Source organism: Mytilus galloprovincialis, chromosome 12, assembly GCF_965363235.1.
Source record: "Mytilus galloprovincialis chromosome 12, xbMytGall1.hap1.1, whole genome shotgun sequence".
NCBI classification, from domain to species: Eukaryota; Metazoa; Mollusca; class Bivalvia; order Mytilida; family Mytilidae; genus Mytilus; species Mytilus galloprovincialis.
The window spans coordinates 29214805-29223638 of record NC_134849.1 but is presented as its reverse complement, the minus strand read 5'-3'; positions in this window follow the sequence as shown (position 1 = coordinate 29223638).

Genomic DNA, 8834 nt, shown 5'->3' with positions numbered 1-8834 from the left:
TGTCGTTATAACGACATCGATATGTCGTAATTTCGACATATCATGTCGTAATAACGACATCACTATGTCGTTAAAACGACATAGCTATGTCGTAATAACGACATCGCTATGTATAAAAGAATATGTATTATGATTGCCAAGAGACTAAATGACACAGAAATTAAAAACTATGGGTCATCATAATGCCCCCAATAATTAGAAAGCCCCCGATTAGTCAGCTATAAAAGGGGGAGGAAAGATACCAAAAGGAGAGTCCCCGAAATGCTGTGTGGCCGACAGTGTTATTAATTAATTATTAGCTCCCTTGGTAAAACTCCAAATTTCATATTTAATGTATTTCATTGTTAAATAATTTACATGAAGCTTAATAAGTATATATTCCATTCTCAATTTTATATATTTGTTAATTGCATAGCTTTTGATATTTGAATTCATTGGTTTAAGATTTTTTATTTATATTGTAAAGTTTAATATTTGCATCGTCGCAAAATCTTTGGTTACCTTCTTTGGATACCTTCAGTGAGAAACTTATATACTTTTAAAATCCCGTCTATGTTTTATAAGTTGCCTGCCATGGAAGGGCTGTACAGTCAGACAAGTTTGAAATAAACAAATACGACGTGGAAATATATGAGGAGTGACATTGCATGGCAAGCATTTCATTACCCTTTATATAAGCGCAAACTACATGGCTTCTTGTAATAAGGGTGAATTGAAGTATTGATAGCTCTATTTCTACTTTCAAACGTTGGGCACGACATTCCTACAACACGACGTTACACTTTAACATGCGGCGTCGAAGAGGGTTTTTGACTTCGTTTAATTTTTGCAAGTTTTATTCGGTTTTTCATATTGTTGGTTGATTCTGGTTCTGTTCGTTTTGTGATGTCAAAAATTACCTCGAGTTGTGGAAATCGATTTGATAATGTTTACTCTTTAAGTAATTTCAACTAAAAATGCAGTACTGTCGCAAGTAATGTAGGAAGGAAAGATGGGACGGAAGTACATGTATACGGTTTTCCATATTTTTGTTTTATCATAGGATGTTTAACTTTCAAGGTGCATATCATCTGTCATTGTAAAATTTCTATATCTTAATTCAACCAATACAAATATATCTGACACTCTGCAAGTAAATCGAACATTTTTACCCTTGGTTAAATTTGAATAGAATTGTATTTTCCCTGGCACATAAGTTGTCGAAATACACCCCTTCAATTACTTGATCCTTGGCTTGAGAATTATTTCCCAAGTCATCTATAGCGTTTAACTTATGATATACATTCTAAAGTATAGTAATCTACTCCTGGATCGTCCGCGAAAACGGCAAATATAATCCCGGGTTTTTATTAATTCGATGAAACGGTTTTCGTTGCTGTTTGGGATTCGTCTTTCAATTACCTCCATTTCATGCACAAGTTTATATTGACGAAAAGTTCCGGCTTCGCTAGTACAGGAATTATTTTCATCACGACCGTTATAAGTTAACATGCATAGCAGGACAAATCGCGAAGTAAAACATTCCGTGAACTGGTATTAAGTCTTTAAATATTGGTGATTGCACCTTACTGAAGTGACGACTTTAAATTATCTATTTCGGAGTACTTCCGTAACATAAATTTCAATTCGCATTTTACATTTAGAGGACAGTCTTGGTGTCTCCAATTTGTCTTTGCAAAAGTTGGACGAAGTTCATGTAATGGGATGTTTTCCCCATTTCCCAATTCTTTTAAATAAATCGTTAAAAGCTATAAACGATTAATAAAAATTGCAAAATTTAACCTGTGTCGAACCTATGTCCCCGGGCGGAGTCTATAGCAACATGCACTATTCTTTTTTTTTCGGCAGCAATCATCAACCTATTTTTCCAAATTTTATAATACGATTTGTTTTAATTATCATGAACATTTAATTGAAACTTTAGCACATGTAACGTCGGAAATTAGCGTCTTTAGTATTTTAGACGTTTTCAGACGTTTGGACAAATTGGCTACCGTTTTGTAATGTGTGGAAGCATTTTATTCCTTTAAGACCCAAATATGTAGGTAATAAGAAAAGAATCTTGGCATTTTTTACTCTTCGTGCATCTAACTTTTGTTTTTATTAATTATAAAAAATACGCGTTAACTGCTTTGAAAAATGAAATATCAACTTGGACAAAATGGCTACCGTTTGAAAAACGACTGTGTAGAGAAGATTTTTATTGAATCAGCAATATTTGAACTCACATGAGGCAAATATTTGTACTTTTGTTATATATTATTATTGTCTTACTCTTTGTATTCATTTTCATCTATATCTACTTATAAAATTCACATTCAGTCGTTGAGTTAATGAAAAACGTCGTTGGACATTTTTCTTATTCCAGCTTAATATGCAGTCACCGAGTCAAATGAAATTTGGCAAATAACGGCTTTAACGGCACAGAGAACCAACACATGTCGTTGTTCCTGCCAAGAATCAAGAAGATCAGAGAATAAGAAATAGGATCACTATACATAAGAGTTAAAACAGTTTTTCATAATTGTAACGTTGGACATCCGTTTTTTTCACATAGCTTTCTTATTTTAATTCTCAAATAAACTAGATATTACTTAGTATATGATCAAGAGCTGTAAAAACATAATTTAAAGCATATACTGAATTTGTTATAATATTGTTTCGTGTTTTCTAACATTTTATTTTTATTCTGTTTTAAATCCTAGGCGTTGTAGGAACATCATGCCCAACGTTTGAAAGTAGAAATAGAGCAATCAATACTTCAATTCAACCTTATTACATAAAAGCCTTGAAGTTTGCACTTATTTGTAGGGAGATGGATAGCTTGACTTTCCTTTGTAGGAATGAATGTTTGACCTAACATAAAATGTCGGTATAATTACATGGGATCTATAAAATATATAAGTTGCTCACTGAATCTATTCAAAGAAGGTAACCAAAGATTTTGCGACGATGCAAATATTAAACTTTACAATATAAATAAATATCTTTAACCAATGAATTCAAATAGCAAAGTCTATGCAATTAACAACTATGTACGTTTTAAGCTTCATGTAAATTATTTAACAATGAAATACATTAAATATGAAATTTGGAGTTTTACCAAGGGAGCTAATAATTAATTAATAACACTGTTTGCCACACAGCATTTCGGGGGCTCTCTCTCTGGTATCTTTCCTCCCTCTTTTATAGCTGACTATGTGGGGCTTTTCTAATTATTGGGGGCATTATGATGACCTATAGTTGTTAATTTCTGTGTCATTTAGTATCTTGGCAATCATAATACATATTCTTTTATATATATAGCGATGTCGTTATTACGACATGATATGTCGAAATTACGACATAGCGATGTCGTTATAACGACATGTTATGTCGAAATTACGACATAGCGATGTCGTAATAACGACATAGTGATGTCGTAATAACGACATGTTATGTCGAAATTACGACATGCTATGTCGTAATTACGACATAAATTTTTTTTTTTTGAATGGCCCTTATCGGCTTCCGTATTATGTACATAATTATAAAAAAAGTCTTAAGGCTGTAAGTTGTCTTGTTTGAATTGTTCCAAATTGTTCATGTCGATGCCTTTGATGACGTATGCGTTTTGCGTATCGTTTTAGACCGTACGGCGACCACTATTTATTAACTTCTATCTTTTCATATATTGTACATATGAAGCATGGAAACGCTGCTTGTTAAAACAGTGTTTGTTGATCATTTACTTTTATTACGTATATATTAAAAACACTTACAGCATATACAACTTAGTAGATGTGATATTATGCAAACGAGTCAACTGTCCGCCAAAGTTCAAAATAACAAAGACGTAAGCAATTATAGGCAAATAAAAGTTAGGCTTTTAAAAAGGAGATAACTCAATACCATATATTTGGGCATAAAAGATCCAATAGTTTGATGCAAGCTTCTGTGTTTATAAACACATTTATGACGTTATACTGCTTTATAGTTTATAACAAACTAAATACATCTACACCCTGGTATTTGAAAGATAAAAAGGAGCAATACAAGTACTATGTAGAAGGTCGCAAGAGCTCACAGACATGTTTAGCCTCTCCACAAGTGTTCATGTAACCAAGGCAGGAGCCTGTAATTCAGATGTTTAGTTGATTGGTATAAGTCTGTTATATTAGACTTACAGCAACATTTTGACACCACATTTTACTTCAATTTGATTAAAAAAAACCGACAAAGCTTCAATAATCTACACACGTTATACGGAACTGTTTCAGGATCACTAAATATTGTAATGTTGTATAGCTAAACTACTACTAATGGGTGATTCATTACTGGTATGTTAAATCCTAATCGAAGACGTTTATAGTAGCTCAAATTAAATAACTTTTTCGGTTTCTGGTGGATAATTGTATCATTGGCAATTCAAAACGTATTGCTTTAGTTTAAAAGTATTTATCTATGTGCCTTCCAAAACAAAGTCATGAAAACTGCTATTTTGTCAGTCTTTTCGAAATAACATAAACAAAGTGGCGCACACTGTTAAATAATAAGCTACACGCGTTATTCAGTGTGCTACACATTTTTGATATTATTTCTTCATAGACAGAAAAAAATATTAGTCATTCCTTAAATGAATACGGATATCTGACAAGAAGTTAAAATTATAGTAACATGATAAAGTAACATTTGTAAGCACATTATATTCAACAAATATATTTTTACTGTGAAGTCCTAAATTATGTCAAAACTTAGATTTTTGCATTGCTTAAGGTTAATTTGGTTTTTATTCTCAGACAGTTAATGGACCAGGCGTCTTTACACTTATTTCGTTGAATTTGTACTGATGAGTGAAAAAGATCCCTATAATTTTCATGTTAAATTCCCGTGATTTTCACGTGTAACTCACATGAGCCACATGATGGTTTATTTATAAAAAAATAATAATCAAATAGCTTTCAGTGACTGCGAGAACTCGTTGATCGGTACTTTGTTTGATTTTTTCTATTCGTTTCGTTCTGATCTTTCAGTCAAACCCTTTCAAATTATTTTATAGTTTGTTCTTAAGTTGTACTGTTACACTTGTATCCTAGGTTACGAGAGGAGTGTTTTATAACGTTTGCCTTTTCGCCATCGTATGTGACGTCATTTTTTTTAATTGCGTTGACGCCTGGACTGATTCGGGTGTGTCTATGCTGTATTGAACTGGGCATCATGTATTCGGGTTTAGTTTTCTGTAATAAGTTGATACTTCAGTTTCATTAGGAATATATCTTTCACATTCATTTGTTAAAATTTACTGTTTGCAATAGCATGAATCGTTCTATATAATAGTGTTCTTATCGCGGGCATAATAACAATGCCGTATTTGGCAAAACCTTTTCAACTTTTGATCTTCAGTGCTGTACAACTTTGTACTTTTTTAACTTTCGATCTTTTATATTTTGGCGTTATGTATTCGGGTTTAGTTTTCTGTGATTAGTTAATACTTCAGTTTCATTATGTATATCTCTTTCGTATTCATTTGATAAAATTTACTGTTTGCAATAGCATGAATTGTTCTATATAATAAGAATGTTCTTATCCCGGGCATACAAACAATGCCGTATTTGGCAAAACCTTTTCAACTTTTGATCTTCAGTGCTGTACAACTTTGTACTTTTTTCACTTTCGATCTTTTATATCTGGGCGTCACTGGTGAGTCTTGTGTGGACAAGACGCGTGTTTGGCGTACTGAATTTTAAACCTGATGCTTTTTGTTATCTATAAATCATGCTTTTCTTTGTCTACAATGTTCTCCTTTTTATTTGTATTGTAGTCCTGTAATATTATGTTGTCATTTCAATTGTATATTTAACTTTGCCATTAAAGTGCGAGGTTTGGCATGCCATAAAACCAGGTTCAACCCACCACTTTTATTCCCCTTTAAAAGTGTCCTGTACCAAGTCAGGAAGATGGCCATTGTTATAATATTGTTCGTTTCTGTGTGTGTTGCATTTTAACGTTGAGTCGTTTGTGTTTTCTCTTATTTTTGAGATATTGAGATAAGACGTGGCACGGTACTTGTCTATCCCAAATTCATGTATTTGGTTTTGATGTTATATTTGTTATTCTCGTGGTGTTTTGTCTGTTGCTTGGTCCGTTTCTGTGTGTGTTGCGTTTCGGTGTTGTGTCGTTGTTCTCCTCTTTTATTTAATGCGTTTCCCTCGGTTTTAGTTTGTTACCCCGATTTTGTTTTTTGTCTATGGATTTATGAGTTTTGAACAGCGGTATACTACTGTTGCCTTTATTTATCACGTATAAATCTGTATGTGTCTATATGTCCCAAGCAGAAAACCCTTACCGTATTTGGCACAACTTTTTTAAAACTTTTCCTTAGTGCCTGTACTTGTTTTGGCTTTCGATTTTTTTGTCTGGTTGTCACTAGTAAAGTCTTGTGTGGACGAAAGGCACTTATTGAATTTTAAACCTGATGCCTTTTGTTAGCTATTATTCGTATCTTTCTTTGTCCTATATGTTCTCCTCTTTATTTGCATTGTAGTCCTGTAATGTTGTGTTGTCATGTTAATGTTATATTTAACATTGCCTTTGAAGCGGGGGGTTTGGTATGCCACAAAACCAGGTTCAACCCGCCATTTGTTTCTTTAAAACAATTCCTAACACAAGTCAGGAATATGGCCATTGTTATATTATACATTTTTTTGAAGTTCGTTTCTGTGTGGGTTACATTTTAACGTTGTGTTTCCTTCATGTCGTTTGTTTCCTCTTATATTTGAGTGTGAATTCACATTATTATAAGACGTGTCACGGTACTTTTCTATTATGTATTTAGTTTTGATGTTATATTTTTTATTCTCATCGGATTTTGTCTAATGCTCCGATCGTTACTGTTTGTGTTACATTTTAATGTTGTGTCGTTGTTCTCCTCTTATATTTAATGCGTTTACCTCAGTTTTAGTTTGTAATCCGGATTTGTTTTTTTTTTCTATCGATTTATGAGTTTTTGAACAGCGGTATACTCATTTTGCCTTTTTCCGACGTAGTCGGTATAGTTTCGGTTTGTGCCTTTTGAACTTAAGGACGCTTAACTATGGTAACAGAATACGCATGCTCGAAAATCCTTTCTGTGATTGGACAAAATGTTGTCATGGTGGGTGATTTGGTTGTGTTTGAAAAAAACGTCTCGTTAATTATATCGTGATGGAAAGCAAGTGAAAAACTATAAATATTTGAACTATATCTTACAAAGATTTATATTTTTATTGAAATAATTTTTTTCTCCAATAGCTCTTTACATCCATGACAGCTGTTTATTCGGGACAATTATATAATTTTTAATATAAACTTTGTTGTACGAACGTACATGAATTTTAGAACGCACCTACGCATGTGATATTTCCGCGGGGTTTTGGTGAATGTAAACAGAAAGACAAGAGGTCCTGCATCATTAAGTCATTGTGCTTCTGTAGGTTATCGAAATGATACTTTTAAATATATACTCAAATTTAAATACGTCGGATATCTTTTTTAAAGGTAGTTCTTGTTTAGTGCCATGTCCAGTAACAAGATTTATTACAGAAGAGATTCTAGCTACACGTTCAGGGATCGTAATCAAAATTAACTACAGAAAAGCTTCTAGCTGCACGTTCGGTAGCTAAACATATTACATCAGATATTCTTACGCACCATGGTATATTTATACACGCATTCTGTTACAGTTAAATTGCTCCTTGATATTGACAAAACGAAAATAAAGGTCAGGGATATTTCTGCATGTTTTATGTAGGGTAACATTGATAAGCACCATGTGTTTGGTGAATGATAAAATAAGTTATCCCGATGTTCATGTTGTATCATACGATACGTTATTTAGATGAACGCTAGGTGAAGTTGATCTTTTTTTTTAAATCTTTTGTATTATCTCGGACAATTTCTGACCGAAAAACATGTCTAGATTCAAAGATAAAGTTGTCCTTGTTACAGGCAGGAATCATGTTCTGCTATACGTTGAACTTTTCTAAAACAAAATTATTAAATGTGCTGTTTACAATATAATGTATATGTGTATATATATTATTTCATAGTAAAAGATTAATTACGGACTGACCGAGAGACGTCCTTAGCGATAATGATTACCTTGTCATACAAATACAAGGAGACATCAATTCAAAATCACGCGAGAAATTTAATTCTAGTTTAGTCACAAATGTTAAACAAATTATGATAATACTTCTTTTGAATAAGCTGAACACTCGTTTTATATTAATTTTGAGGGTACGGACGGGGGTTTACAGAATAGAGAATGATAAAGGGTAAATATAAAAAATGCAGTAAAAATGGACAAAAAAAAAAAGAATAGAGAATAACAAGGTTCTTAAATATGAATAATAGAGAATAATAGTTAGAAAGTTTAAAGAATATATTGCAAAATGGCCTAAAAATTAAAAGAATACAAAAATGAAAGACCCCCCCCCCCCCGCCTCCCCAAGACCCTCAAATATTGTACGACAGGAAATTTATTACATTGTTATATCTCTTCCTGAATTTGAACCTATCGCGATATTTTGCATTTTGCCTTAGATCTTTTATTGTAATAACTTTTCATATGCTACTCGCGTGAGATGGAAAATTATCGCTAGAAACCAAGGAGGCACTTGGCGTTTCTTATGAAATTAATATAGAATTGACAACGTCGTTATAGGTAAAATAGCGATAGATAGGGTTAAGTTCATCTTAACTGGATTGATTTTCTCGCTTCCACCGGCTCAAGCGAGAAAATCAATCTCGTTGAGATGATCAGCGATAATCTATAAATATCGCTGGTTTCCGATGTAAATGTTAGCCGCTGATAT